Below are 16,197 nucleotides of genomic sequence, written 5' to 3' on the forward strand. Positions count from 1 at the left end.
AGTTATGACCACATTTTGTTTGGCAGGACAAGAAACAGAGAGAAACAAGTATACGCTTCTTTGGCCTGAGGCATGTTTCAGATTAAAGTGGCCTGAAACCTGTAAACATTCGAATGACACTTTAAATCCATTTTTAAAGTAAATGAAATGACATTTTAAACCCATTTTAAAGTAAATTAAATGACACTTTAAAACCTCAGAGTAGTTTACCTTGAAGATTTATTCCTTTTGATAAGGACATTGCGCATTGTTGTGAAAAAAAAAAACTTGATCGACGTGGAAGCTGAAAAATAAGAAACATGCATGTCTAATGCATGGCAGCTATGGCCGTATTATAGACGCACTCCCCTTGTCCACCGTAGGCCATATTCGTGGGTGGAGATGGGTTGGGGTTGTAACATTGGATAGATAAAGTTGATGAAGGGATGGGACGGCGGGATAAATACATGAAAAAAAAAAACACGTAAGGCGTCACAATATTCACATCCTGTGTGCCTTGAGAGGTACAGTAGATAGAACATGAATATGATTAATTCAGAGGGGTTCACAAAAAAATTGAAAGTTGACTGTTTATGGTTGAAGGGTATTGGATCCAAGGGTGGGAAAGCATTACTACCATACAACACAGGCACAGAACCCGAGAGCAGAATTATTGGATAATTCAAAATTACCATACACCCTGTGCTTCGATATATAAAATACATGGACATAATCTTCTTTTTGGGGGTGAAAATTATGAGATCGGGTTTCGTTCACGTAGACTATCACGTCAGATTGTCCATTTGTAAACAAGATTATTTTATCTTTATTTATTTATTTTTTGCTATAATGCTTCTTTACCACATTTCTCATAACAACCGATTTCTCTTTGTCATAAAAGAGGAGGGACTTTTTATTTCCAATCATTATAAAACAATAAGATTCAAGTGAAGATCGTGAAAATCTTATCTAGTTACAAGATCTTCAGTTAAGTCAATGGAATATTAATGAGGTACAAGTGATATTCTCTCAGAATTACGGACTGAAATGTCCGTTTTAAAATTTCAAATCAAGGGTTGCCAGGAAAGCTGTACTTTGCAACTTGCAACTTGATTTCACTTGATCACAATTATTTATATCAAAGCGTCTCTCGCACCTTCGGAATATGTTGAAATAATAACGTCAATGATGAAATTTACACGTGTGCAGCAGTTGACTAAAAAAGAAGATGTTTTACTCGGACTAAACCATAAATCTGGATCTAGGTCGTTAAGGAATACGGGGAGTGGAGGAGTTTGGTTGGCGGGTAAAGTGCTCTGATGAGAGAAGTGTGTCGATGCTTGGCTTATCGAGGAACCGTCCAATGACGGTTTTCTAATTTTACGACAACTGTAGTCGAGGACTGTGGGTTTGAATGTCGTTTTGTCACCGCAAGAGATTAAGGTAGAGATTAGCTCAAATTGGAAAAAGAAACACGAGGTATTGTCTTTAATGCCACGGTATTTTTGCAACCTTGGAACAAACTGTTTATCCCTGTTGCTATATAAAGTAGTCCGCGCGTCCAGGGTTTTCTTGCTAGCAAAGAATATAGAAATGTAAGAAAGAGAGAGAGAGGGAGAAAGAAAGAGAGACAGAAAACTCTGTGTACACATATTGACTACCTTGTAGGAGAAGGCAAATCGTCCGCAACCATGCCGACACAGCCCGGACGCACAGCGTCCGTGTGTCGCCGCGGATGCCGGCGTATGTACCAAGCCGACTCGCGAGGTTGAGTGATGCCGACCTTGAGCGGCGCTGGCCTAAGCAGACGAGATCCCTTTGGTGCGTGCCGCCGAGATGCAGGGGTCTCCTCTCACCCGCACCCGATCATGAAAGCCGAGCAATCCAGAGAGAACGTAGAAAAAAAAAACTGTGTAGAAAACAGCAACTTCAAAACTTATATTAAGTGGGACTTAACCTTTCAAACACCACGGAATGATTGTCAGACTTACTTTCACAATGGTAGCATGAAAATTGAGGTCTCTAGGGTTAATGGGTCTCGGGATATCTACGGATTTGTAACAGCCTTGCAAGGGGACGGGGAACGGAGACGTTCGTCATCCTGAACATAACTGCACGTGGAATATCGTGATGTACATAGCGACGAAATGCCTTCTTGGGTTTCACATTGTAGGTATAGCAGTATCGTATATTTTTGAGAATGTAAAAGAAAGCGCTACCATACGAACTAAAGCCGCAGCGTAGAGGTCTCAAGCAAAACTTACAGCTTCGTTCAATATTCGGTTTCTCGTTCTTTGCCCTATTTGTGCCCCCTTCTGCTCCCCCCTTTTCAACTAGAAGCCTGCCCAGCAAATCCCTACAGTCGCCGCTACACAAAGGACCCAGCTTTACGCAGATTTACTAGACTTTACTTGTGATCTGGAGCTTGGCCTAAGAAATTTTGGGTGTCCATGTCGCGAGTCATCCCCTAGATTTGCCGCAAAAGTTCTCTTGATTATTTGCATAGCTAATTACTGCATCGGTCCTCTTGGTATTAAGTTGCGAATTGAACCTCCATATTTGACAGACGCGCTTGCTATGTAAATATGATAGTCCTATTTTGTTCTTTCTCTCCGGTTTGGTTGTGGGTTCAGAAACTGTGTCAGACGAATTGAATTTCACGTATTGGAGAAGGGGAATCATCTATCGCATGAGAATAGCGTCCGAAGTGCGCACAACAATACTGAGAAGTGCACTCGACGCCAATCTCTGATGAAAGTGACACTCGCGGTATTCCAAGACCGCCGCAGGAGTGCGCTTAATTTCTCGTCCATTTCATCGCCCTCTACTCTCGACAACATCAAGTTTGTGCGAATTCCCGATTGCAGTTTTCCGCTGGTACAAACGTACGTTGAATAAAGTCGTATCGAAGGTTGGGAAACAATTAATGTGGAACACGCATGATTCAAATTTGTTGACTCATTAGGTATCAGGTCTTCCTCTTTCATTCTGGTATGCATTCTTTGTTTTAGTTTCTTCACCATCAGCTATCATGACACCGGGTGGCACTTGGCGAAGACGCGAAATAGCGAGTATGACATGGAACTTATTTCTTTCCCCCTGATTCTTTTGGGAAATCAAACGCGATCGGCTTTGATATGGCAGAAAATTTCTGATCAACTTTTAGGCGTGTCGCATGGCACCCTGGGAAATTTCGCTAACGAAGCGCGTAATTGGCTCTTGGACACTTAAGGCAGCTTAGACTCCCCTGTCCAGTCTCATCCTTAAATCCGATCTCATCGAATTTAATAGCACGGTATTAATATCATCGCTGCGTTGCGAATAATCCTCGTCTTGGCGATGACGTAGTGTCTGGGCCGTTGAGGCTATCGTGTCGGGGTGTAGGATTCCGAGTGCTCAAACAATTTTCTTTTCGCATTTTGAGGGATTTGGCGCGCTTGCCGGGTGGCTGCATGTCCAAGTCGCCAAGCAACAGACGACCGCTGTCGTATATATTCGCTGCACCTCAAAGAAGAGTTTCCCGCAGTACAACGCGTCATGATATGAAAGACGCATACTCGATTGGCTATGGAAGTTAAACTTCAATCAACACACACATACGTACCGGAAATCACGATTAGTATTGCATAGGAATAATAGGATGTCGAAATGGTCCAGAGGGAATACGTAAATGTTGCGTAATAATATGGTATATCTCAGTCAAAGCAAAACACCAGTAAACCCATTGTCTTTCTCGATATATTTTTCTGTCCCCCCCCCCTCTCTCTCTCTCTCTCTCTTCTTTTCTCTTCTCTTCCCTTTGCTCGGTAGCCGTCATAAGCTTCATGATACGAGTATCAAAGCACGTCAGTCTACCCCTTCTCCAATCACGGCCGAACTTATATTACGAGCCCCATCCAATACCCAGGAGCTCCACGATAATGTAAGCAATTCCCATGCAAATAACAGGGGGATTCCCGACTTTGCCAGTTCAAAGAACACACGTGCATGCATTTTATAATAAGAATTGATACCGAGAGAAAAGGAAAATGGTACATTACTTTCAGATTGTACAGCGCATGACAGAAATTCACGATATAAATTGCCGAGATATTTCGATACCTAGACTGTCCTCCTTCCCTTTTGAATTATTTTATTTTACTGTTGGTGATTTACGTACGCGTAATTGGTAGGATCGTGAGGGGAGGAGACATTGGAGAGAGTTCATAAAATGAAATCGAATCAAATCACAATGCTCAAAGACCTCGCTAAACACAATTCAATTGGTGCGAAACCTTTGGGGAGCTATTTCATTGCTCTTGTCGAGCTTGTGTTGTCAGCTACTAAAATGGAGGAGCTGCTAGTAGTTTCTGCAGTGACCTAGAGTGCTTGTAAGGTAAAGAACATTTATTTTTTTCATGTCAAGATGGTATTTAGGTTTTATTCGCCATGAAAGAAATATTCATGTTTTAAGCGTAGCTAAGTAACATGCAGTCGCTTAAAATACCATTGCACAGAAACGAGGCTGGACATTGAACACTTTAGTTCGCTTTGCATGTAGAGAAAGCCATTAAGATACTAGTACAGAGTCATCATTAGGACTTACAACAGTAGGAGATAAACTCTTGCATACGGTAACATTTTATTCCTTCAGTCAATCGGGGGGGGGGGGGAGGGTCGTTGTATCGTGTGGGGTGCTCGTCGTCCAATCCTAGGTACGAGGAAACAAAAAAGAGTAGGTACATTTCGATTGACCATACTGCTTGACAAATGAAATACTATTTTCGTCAAGCTGTTGCATTAGATGGCTGATAATAAGATTCAAAATTGACTTAATGATTGACTTTCACTGAATCTGGATCGAGACCACGTAATAATCACTGACAACTTTGAAGTCAGTGGAAAATGTTGACGAATTAATGGCCCTATAAACGACTAAGAATTGAATCACTCCAGAGAATTCAGAGTGATGATCGACATGTCGACGTATTAGATCCAGTAAACTCTCAGCAGCATTTTACGCTTTTGCTTGCTTTTTTTTAAATCTTTTCTAACATCTTATCGTAGTTTGCTAATACCTTATTCTCAAGGATATGTGTACTTTAAAGGCGGCAATAACTGACGATATGATTATGAACATGGGTATCGTTGGTGATTTTACCCCTTCCGCACTGTTAAAACAAAAACAGTATATCGTGTACGCTCGTCTGGAATATTGTGCTTGGCTTTCCTTTATTTTTAACTCCAACAGAAATGAACAACTTCCCGTGTCCTTACTGAGTGAGATTAATTCCAAGCACTCTTTGTTGTTGTTGTTGTCTTTACACCCCCTCCCTCCATTTCCTCACCGAATATCAGACGAGGAACGAGCTCTAGACTGTGTTAATCCACGTACACCCTAGCTATACGTGAACGTCGCTTGGTAACAGTTTTAGGCGATATAGAAATTAACATGCAATGACTATGCCATGGCAAAGCGATGGGCCCGATTTTTACTTGTAATGGATGATGATAAAGTGTTAGTTAGAAACACCGCATAAAACATTATGTCAAGATGATGCGTACACTTGTCACATGGAGGTTTTACCACGGCCTTGCATAAAGCATACACTGTTCAGTGAATTATAGGCATGGGTGGCCCATGTACGCGTTTTCTGTATCGAATCGCGCATGATTTTGGCACATGCCGGGAATATAAAGGAACTAATACATTGACATAACAAGATTGAATATGCCTATATTTTGCATTTACGAATTCTGTAAGTAGCCTGTTCAAACAGTGTTTTGTTTATGAAATTAGACATGCTTGGCAAAGATTTCCGCATTTTTTTTTTTTTTTTTTTTTTTTTGCTCTTTACATTTTGGCCCTCATGATATTAAAATTCTAGAAATGTTACGACATATTTCACGTAAGTATTCTCCATAAATCGTTGCATTTTCCAACACATCCTTTAAACCGAGCAATAATAACTCATATGTATTAATTATGTATATCACGTCTGATCGCATGCGAATTGCAGGCATATTTATCATCAACAAACTATTATACTCCAATTTGATAAAGGGAGAGAAATGTATACAATTTCGTGTTGATCTAGCGCCGCGGGGAGCGTTTGTATTGACTCAGCCGAGTGTGTACTGACGGGCACGCGCTGAGCTAAATAAACTTGGGCAGGATTGTGGAAATCCGGTTTTTTCCCTCACGCCCCAAACTGCATAGATTTACCATGGTGCCGGGATAAACGGTACCGCTGGCTAGTGCTCTGTTCTTATTCATCAGGAAATGAAGGTAGAATATCAAGCTTCTTTGTATTAATGGAGATATAAAATGGACTCTGTTTCCCTTCATCATACACATTTTTATGTATAAACTGGGCTATATAATAGTGAGGTTTGGATCAGTTCATTTTATCGTCTGACCAAAAATTAGTCAAAACTAGGGAGAGATTCCTGATATTTTGAACGTTAGTTATAGAACATGCAGCACATTGTTTCAAATTCAACGACAGTACAGGTTAAAGGTACCCTACTATTTTTCATGATTAATTTTTAGGCCTATATCTATAAAGATAAGTAGATATTACCACTATAATTTATCAAAGATTATGGCACTTTTATATGTATATAATATAAGGGGCCTATAAGATTATAATGTATTAAAAATGGAACTGAATCGCCGGCAAAATTATAGAGAAATTTTACTGAGCTAGAAGTTATTCAAATTAAGTGTTTGAAGATCAGTTTTCGAGGCGTGAGTCCGCTATCTGATGCTATTGCGATATTTGATCAAGCATTTAAGAATTGCATTCAAATATAGTTCAGACATATAGTGACTGATTATGATTTACAGTTTTTTCAGCTTTGCTCTTAATCTATTTTTTTTTTCCTTTGCGATACAAAAGACATTTTCTCACTTTTCGCCAACAAAATAAAAGTGCGAATTTCTCTATAGAAGCCAGAAGAGTCACAAATTTTACTAGGAATCAAAAGTACATTAAACTATATAGAGTGCAAGTGAAATACGATCGAACCTACTCAACTAAAAAACAAACGTGCCTGAAAGTAATAGCCCCTTCGAGCAAAAAGAGAAAAATAGAGAGAGGGGCAAAGATTGGCAGTCAGTGAACAACTCACATGAAGAATATTGGAATAATTCTTTGGTATGCGCGCCATTGAATGAACTGATATAACGAGAAAAGAGGGGGTTGGGAGAAAGAGGGCGTGAGGAAAGAAGAGAGAAGGCAAAAGGGAGAAGTACATTTCAAATCGTATATTTCGTCTTATGTATTTCATAAACTGTTTATGCGTAGATTTCAGGCCACCGACTATGCTGTGCACAGTTGGAAAACAGTAGGAGTTATTTATGCGTTGGCTTGTTCATTTCGAGAGCTCAGCGGGACGCGCGCGAAAGTCAAAAACATGCAACGCGAGAAGACGAGAGGATGAAAATAAGTACGGTATCGTGTAGAAGCGCCTTTGGGTCCTAGGCTTTGCGAAGATAAGTGTACTAACATGACATATTGAAATCATGGACTGCGCGGAGTTTATGAATAGCCATTTTTAGTGAATTAATAGCTACTATATACATTCTTGATGACCCGTTATGTCTTCGCTTTGTTTTCTTGTGATTAATTTCATGCAAAGTATTAACATGCTTCAACTGCTCCCCTAAAGTTGACTCAGTTTTGAACTCGACCGGGTGCCAGTCTCTTACATGGGCCGCGCAGCGCCCGTTACGCCTTCCCTGAACTTGCCCGAGGGCGAGTCGGCGACGATCCCGCTGAGTTGTTTATGCGACTCGGGGCATCATCCTCGCGTTTCTCGATAGAACTCGTGTGAAAGTTCATCATTCTTTTCTCTCCCCCTCTTTCGATCATATTCATAAAATTCTATCAGATTTATGTTTTCCTCCGTTCGACCTTGGGGACCTGAGGGTTTTCCTTCATTTTGTTTGTCTGTTTTCTTTTTATAACACTCTGTCGCACTTGTCAATGTTACTCTAAAGAGCGTCGGTTTACAAGTTATGATACCAAGGCATCACTGAATATACCGGTTGGTTCCATACCACTCATTATCCTTGCACACCTTACAGTAAATTTTAGGTATGTGAGGTTATAATATTTCATTTGCACCATTCTTTGCCGCGGTCAAGCTCTGCTTCCGGAGAAGTACTAGTCCATTCATAATAAAAGGATACATGTTTAGTTCATAAAATGTACAGCACTATTTTGATTCTGATCTTTAAAAAACAATAGTCTTTAAATCGGTCAGCGATTATGACTCGCAAGGATCATTAATCTTTGTTGAAAGTCCAACAAAAAGGCAAAAAGTCATGTGTGTGTGGGTGGGTGTGCGTGTGTGTGCGTGTGTGTGAGTAGATGTAGCGAATAGCGGGGGGCCCCAGGCACGGAGTTCATCGGGAGCCTGCTGCGCGAAAAATGCAAATCAGCATGCAGCCGTAATTAGACCCGACATGGGCATAGCGTGGCATCCCCCGTGTGGGGTAGACCACATGTATGTACGCACTTCTACAGCCGTGGTCTGAGATGATGTCGCTGGTTGGATTGTGTGCTTTAATTCCAGAGTGAGACAGAAAGATGGACATAAGAGAAAAGCGGTGAGGGTGGGAAGGAAGAGGAGGTCGAGCAATGAGTTTCTTGTCGAGTCTGGGAGGGCAACCTATTCGTACCGATAATTCTCGTGGTGAGACCACATGTTGGCAATAAATTGAAGAACAACAAGAATTCAACCCATGAAAATTGAGACACGCTAGGATGTGATTCGGGTTGATCTACATTGTAATTTATTTGTGAATGATACTGTCGATGCAGACCTTGTTTTGCCTTCAGTATTGGCAAATAATGACAACAGAACAGTCAGTTTAGTCCTTCGCAAGACCAACAATAAGAAATATAGCTCTACGAGGTCCGTCATCAAAGAAAACGAGTGAAGTGAAAATATTCCTAAGCCACAAATGTACAAGGGAATAGAATCTTGAATGGGAAGCCAGTTGTGCTTACGAAGGAAGTGTTTTGTTTATCAACCCATCAATGAAAACAACAATAGGTAAATGCACATATCAATGACACCGTAAATGTCAAGATCACAGCTGAAATCTGACCATCACTGCTCAACTTGTAGGTTATACCTGGATAAAATTCGCATTGTACTAGTTTGTAAACTTTGACGTTGTAAAATCTGATGATCAGAATGCATGTACAGGAATTAAAGAGCGAAGAAACCGGTAAACAAGTGTAGTAAACCTTTGTTCGCCATATTCAGACGTACAAATGTATCGAGCCGCCACTCGCTTTTAGTCGTCACTTTGTGTTAACACTACTAACAGCACCCAACAGCTCGCTTTCCTGCCAGAAGACTTGTATGTGAAGAGAAGTCTCACCATGTCCCACGCACATGAAGTGATGTGATGAATTTTGCAGACTTACAAACATCAATCTGGGGACGCTCAGAGAGTAAGGATCAAAGGGAGGAAAATCTGATGAGAAGACGGCTGGGAAAAGGGGTTCCCGTCACCCCTCCATAAAGTACACTTCAGATCAACAAATGGGGAAAATCTGACTAAACGACATCTAATTCTAAGAACATTACATCTATTGCAATGCAGAAACATACTGTTTAAGTATAAAGTAAAATTGATTTCGATCAATAAATATCTTTAAAAATGACATAACCCGCCTCCTCCAAGGGTTATATGATTCTCTCTGAGCTTTAACCTTTAATGAATCATAAAGGTCTTTTTTCGTCGTCTCATCAGCATTTTGTCGTAATTTTGTTGGAGTTGTTGAACTCCTTCCATATATAGTTCTGACTATATACTTGTCCTACTATTAACCGCAGGGTACAAGAAAAAATATTGCACACATTCTCAGAGCATCGCTTTCTAATAACTCAGATGCTCCAAAACAAGCAACCAATACTGAGGGTGCATTGTTCGTGGTATGGTGACCAACATGCTGAATCAACTAACCCACTAACTATGGCTGCATATAACATTTTCAGGAGGAGATTAATTAACGCCCAGTCATGCCGTGACGTCATTGTTAGACTCATTTAGTCTGTCGTAAAACAGACAATCTCGTAACGTATCACTTCCGGTGTTACGGTGTCTCGACACTATACACAAAGCAATATTGCTATCGATTTCCTTTGTCTACATGAGATGTACTGTGAGGAAAGATGGCACTCGCCACCTATAGCAATCACACAGTTTGACGGCAGACATTGTTTCTATTGGACGAAGCATCGATACAAGCTGAAAAGTTTGCTGTCAATATATGTCCTCAGCATTGAGAAACCTCCTTGAATGGAGACTGGGTGTGTTCAACCATGCAGAGAGAGATGGAAAATGTCATGAATCTCTGTTGGAACAGACAACGCAGCAAGCTGTTTTGAAACCAGGGAGGTGGAAGAGAGATATCTCTCTTCCACCTCTCTGATTGAAACGAACTCAAGTTTTGCTATGCTGAGAAGATGACATAATTTGCTTTTGATATACATAATAATATATAGATAGATATATAGATATAGTGCCTATACTCTTATGTTAAGGAAAATAAGAATTTTGACTGCAATTTCACATCGACAAAAGCTTTTGTACGCTAGTTTTGAAAAACAATTTCTTTAAACATTCAAATCACGTGTCACCTCCTAAAACACGTGAAGAAACCGCTTAAAGAAGAGATATCATCTACATGCTATACGCGTCACGGCCAATTTATTTGGCCATTTGTGATACGTGTCGCGCGCACGCTCCCACGCTTAAATTGTCTCCTCTTTCTAATAGATTGTTGCTTTACTGCGATTTTCGGAGGTATAAAGGAGAGTAGGAAGGGAAAAAACTCCTGAGTAGTGGCGGTATTTTCTCTTTTCCTTGTACGCTGTTATCAATAAAAAATCTGCGTTTTCTGTCATCTTTGTGATCCGAAGGTCGAAGCGACCTACGATAGAGGTTAAGTCGACAATCCCCACGACATAATGGCTATAACACAACGCGGACACTTGGGACTGCGAACAAGTATAGCAACCAGCACTTTCCTCACACACACACACACACACACACACACACATACATCTACATGTACTAAACATAGACTAATGAAAATTTAAAAAAAAAACTTTCTCATATGAGTTTCCCTACAAACGTTAAGTATTTTCTGGATCTTCCAGATACCAAAGTACAGTACTTTGGGCCCTTTTAACAGTCCTGTCAGAAAATTATCATTGGCATTAAAATAAATGGGCCATAAATGCAACGAAAGTACGTTTAAAGAGTTACAAACGTTGGGTGAAAATTAGACTGTACTTTTATATTTTATCAAGAGGTGGCGCTAATCCATTCGTAAAATGAAATTGAATATTAGATTTCTTAGACCTGAAAGATACTAGGAATAATGCCCTGCACACGCCTTTGGGTAGAGTTTTTTCTTTTTACAGCGGATATCTACTGTTGTTGTTTTTATCAAAACGAGTGAAAGCAGTGACATTTTGTATTTAAAACAAATAATACCACTGATAAGGTCGTATCGGCTAGGTTGAATTTCATGATCATGATATAGTAATGTAATATAAGCATAATATAACAATACATCTGTCCTCCCTGGGCACGATATATATCTTCTTCTTTCTTTTTCAAGTTACAGTTAGGTTGTCATCACGTTTTTCTTGTCTATGATGGCGCTGAACGCTGATTTGTTCCTTTTTTGTTCAGTGCACTCAGAATGTGTTTGCTTACGATGTAAAAAGCAAATTAAACTAATACTTTGCAGTTCCACAGTGATGAAAAACAGTTTGCTAATGTTAAAAAATATTGATACACAATGTCTACATACAGAAACTTAAAGCGCAACGGTCAATAGAATAGTCCTCTTCTGATATCTTACACGCTCTAAAAATTCCTAGCTATCAGCGCGCTTAAAATTTACGACACACCGGCCGCGCGCGCAAATTCCGGGCGAACATGTAACGACGCTCAGCGGAGACAGAGTGACTACTGCTCTTACGTAACCGTTACAGTTTTATGTCACCCCCTTGATGATCGTCAATTTCCAGCCTGACATAATGCGATGATTGCTGCATAAACTCCCTTGTCAATGTCTCGTGATGGCTCCATTAATGTCAGGCACCAACCAAAGTCGCTTCGGCCTATTTTATGCGGACCGTTCTGCTGCGAGCGTTTTATCGCTCTGGTTTGCGTATCAACAACAGCATTGTATCATCGAAAGGATCGCTCCCAGCTGAGACAGAATACGTGCACAATGACATCGGTTTTAACTCTTATAACTTTTAAAGAAATCTTGCGATGCCCCTAATGCCGTAGTATCCCTACAAAGCTCTTCATGACAATGAATATGATTTGGTAGAACTGATGCTAAATATAATCCGTATACCATCAAACCATGGAGCTACTAACAAAGTTCTCTGTTAGTAGCTCCATGATCAAACCTTCGTCGCCTAATGTCCAACATTAGGTTCCAAGGTTACACTAGCCTCGGCCCAAGAGCATGTATTTCTGGTTGTTAATTTGATTCGTCGTTAATAGCAGTCCGTTGAACTGGGATATGGGACGCACAGGAGAATAAGCATGGGGCTACTTGGTGTAAGTAATACATGAATATACGTGAGTGTTATGAAAGCAGTACATATAACTATAAGAACACAATAAAGGGGGTGTAGATGCAGTGATGTATTTATATCAGTGAGCGTGTGTGTGTGTTTTTCCCCATTATCTCATTGTTCAGCTCTCCGGTGAATACCATCAATGATATTTGGGATGGACGTCTCCAGAGACACATTTTTCGAAGCTTTGTTTCCTTCATTTAGTAAGCTATGCAACGCTGCATAATATGTTGGCTTGAAGTTTGGAAATATATATCGACGAGTATGTTACAGTCTCATGCTCCCCCCCCCCCTCCCCAGCTGCCATCTTTATTTTGATCCTTCTTATTCTCTGACATTAGGCAGAGGGAAGGAAAGGTGCGTACCATTCAAAATGGGTTGGAAATGAGTTTAATTTTTCTCCTCTATTTTTGTTTTCCGTCTGAGAAGCGAGGTTCAGGTTTTCGTTTTCAACCTGGGTTCCCTCCCGCATCTCTCACTTCGGTCCCTTGCCTCCGCTGCTCGCCTGAACTCCCCGGAGTCGAAACACGAGAGTATGGGTTTGTGTGTGATATGCCGCCTCTTCCCACTAACCGTCGTGAATTCGTGAGAGCAGATATAGAAACGAATTACAGGAACTGTCATGTAGGTATTGTTAGTCTAGGTAACCAGGCATTTCTCTCTGACAATCAGCATGCAAAGAAGCTTAATGTGCTATTACTGTAAGACACTCAACAAGAAACGCCTGGAAGTGTGAAACAAAGTACAATTTCTGTGCCTCCTATACCCTTTCACTGGTTCAGAGTGCGTTAAGAAATGTCGGATGGAACGGAGGTACAGGGTGTATGATTTATTTCTGTCCTAATCACGTTCTATTACTATAAAAAAAAGTAACATAGCCAACACTAAGCTTGTAAGAATATCGATGAAAACATTCCTTGGGCATAAATTCAAACGCAACTCAATGCAGCTACAATGACATCGTTCACTCTATATGACACTCACTGATGTACAAGTTCCTTCCCGCAAATTGAAATCGGAAAAATCTGCATGAGAAAGTAGTCATTAGTGTTGCTTCAAACGATAACATGAGAACGTATAACATGTCTTCTAAGAAGGTGGCTTATCCTAGTGATGTGGACTGAAGTCTCGACCAGTTGATTCCAGTGAAGACACAAGGTCGTATTATGAAGGGGGAGATTCTCACGTTGTCCTTTTCAAAGTTGAAGAGGGATGGAAGATCAGAAACCATCTTTTCCTTACTACGGTTCATGCTTCGAGTTGATGTATTTTGATCAAGAGAATTCAGGCGTGCCGACACATCACTGTACTGTGGAGAGGTCAGAATGTTTGAGTGGTTTAACATATAGACAACACCTTATACGAGACAGATCTGTTTTTAGTTCATTCTTTCTTCTTTTTACATAGGGGACTATATCATTCAGTGTTGGCAGTTACTGCTTGATAACAACCAGAAGAACTATGATACGATGAAGTGTAAGAGCGATGTAATATCTACGTCTAGTACGAAGAGAAAGATGACACAAGGAGAAAACTTGGGCCCCATCGGGTCAAGATGAAATAGAGGGAGCGACGTCTCCTACGTTTCGTCCAACCATTTCATATTCATCGAGTAATTTCTCTGAGTCCCAGATGTGTCAAGTTTGACGCGTATACATTCCGCATCTTGTATCAAGTGTCTTGTGAAGATTAATCGGACTAACACTTTCAGAAGAGAGAAGACATTCATGCTGGGGGGGGGGGGGGGAGGGGAGGGAGGGGGGTGGGGGATTATCAAATGTGTGCCCGTGTGATGTGGGCTTGTCTGTGCGATTACATTGGGCTGGATCCTTTTCTTATCACAACAGAGCTACAGGACATCCCTGATCCAAACTTTCCGGTTGCTAGCATTCGAGTGACTTGAACCGATGCTCCGCTTCACATATCCGTTCTACGATGTCGCAGCTTTGTTTCAGGCATCTTCCCCTTTTCTCAAACCAATCCAGGCACGATTGCGATCATCATTTACTTCAAGACACGTTCCAGTAGATGCTTCATTTTTTCCACCAATCCGAAAGTGTCAGATCCTTCGTCATCTCCTACGGCTCCTCCTCTTCGCTGGACTCCGGCGCAGTCGCCCAAAACTCGTCTCTCGATTACCGTAACGGTATTCCAAGGTTGTCGCTTCCCCGTTTCCTTCCTTCGCCCTTTGTTCTCGCCGACTCTCTCGGCGTAAAGTTCCGCCCTATCCCGTTGGCCTATCCCCTCGTCGCGTCTTTAAATTGATTCACTCCGTGCGATGACAGCTTCGTCCCAATTTCTCTTACTCCATGCCTAAGCTCTCCATCTTCCCAGCAGTCCCCCCCCCCTCTCTCTCTTTCTCTCTCTGCCCCTATAGGGCACTCTTCACACATCTACAACATTATGTGTCTTGTCGTCACATTGAACACCCCCCCCCCCCACACACACATATATAATATACACATTCACACATACTCCCTGGATGAGCCTCGTCTATACCAGGGGGGTGAGTCCCCTCCCTGGACCTACCAATCGTGTGTCAGGCCAAACTCGTCCACACAATATTTCAACGTCATCTTCATTTCATCGCGATAAATATTCATCCCCTCTTCTTTATCCTTCTTTCGTTCTTCGTTTTATGTGCGCGTGACGCGACTTACATCAGGCTCTTTGGAGGGATGAAGAAAAATGAGGGTTTGAAATTCCTGTTTTAACAAATATTGCCGTGACATTAAATCCCAGTGTTGTGTATGGACAAAACTCCATGGCTAATAATAAATTCATACTTGCCTTTACAGTAAAAGAAATGTTAGGAATTTTAAATCTAAATTTATAGTCAAAAGCTATGATCCAGGGAAGTTAAAAAAAAGCAGAGAACTGTATAAGAACGTTCACGGAGAAATCAGAATTAGAACATCTTTTAGCACGATGGAAAGTCAAAAGTGGGTGGGGTGGATGTCAGCTCTTGTTGTTTCGGACATACCTGCAGGCAAGAATGTGGAAGTCAGAAAGCAGTACCAGAGTGTTGCAGAATGAATAACCACGGAGCTATGTCGCTCCATGGAATGAGCAACGCGGTAGGATGTTCCTGTATCCTTTTGCATGCATGCCTGAAATTCAGAAATACGGTCATTTTTCCTTTTTTATTTTATTGAGGTGAGGTGGCGTTCTTCTTGTGGGAGAGCGTAACGTTTGAAGATGTTTTGTAATGATCATTTTAGGTAACGTTGGTTACCACTGACATAACAGACAGACGTGTGCGGCGTGACTGCAAAGCCTCAGTGAGGAGCGAAAGAGACTTCGGAGAGAAACATCAACATCACTTCTCCAGCAAACTAATCCCCTTTGGGATTTCCCGCTTTTAGCTGCTCTTGGATTCCCCGTTCAAGTCCGCCTTCACGATTACTTCCTCGCCATACGCTGAGTATAACACCGCCGTGTGGTGAGAAAATTCCAACGGCATATGGTCCGTGCCTTGTGCCCCTATGTAACATAAACACTTGTTTTGATGCACCAAAAACATTCGTGTATCCATTGCGCTTCTTTAATTTCACAGACGCAAGATTTCCGAAAAACACCTGTCCACCAATTGTTCTCCGGCAT

The 16,197-nt window shown here is 41.2% G+C and overlaps 1 protein-coding gene across 1 annotated transcript in view; it reads left to right on the top strand.

Annotated features, from left to right (window-relative positions):
• Nucleotides 1-16,197, top strand: part of LOC139736369 (uncharacterized) — a 120,040-nt gene that overhangs the window by 97,724 nt on the left and 6,119 nt on the right. The window lies entirely within an intron of this gene.

The sequence above is a fragment of the Diadema antillarum genome, unplaced genomic scaffold (assembly GCF_040938485.1).
Source record: "Diadema antillarum isolate AM-2024a unplaced genomic scaffold, OU_Dant_1.0 seq00000641_RagTag, whole genome shotgun sequence".
In the NCBI taxonomy this organism is placed as follows: Eukaryota; Metazoa; Echinodermata; class Echinoidea; order Diadematoida; family Diadematidae; genus Diadema; species Diadema antillarum.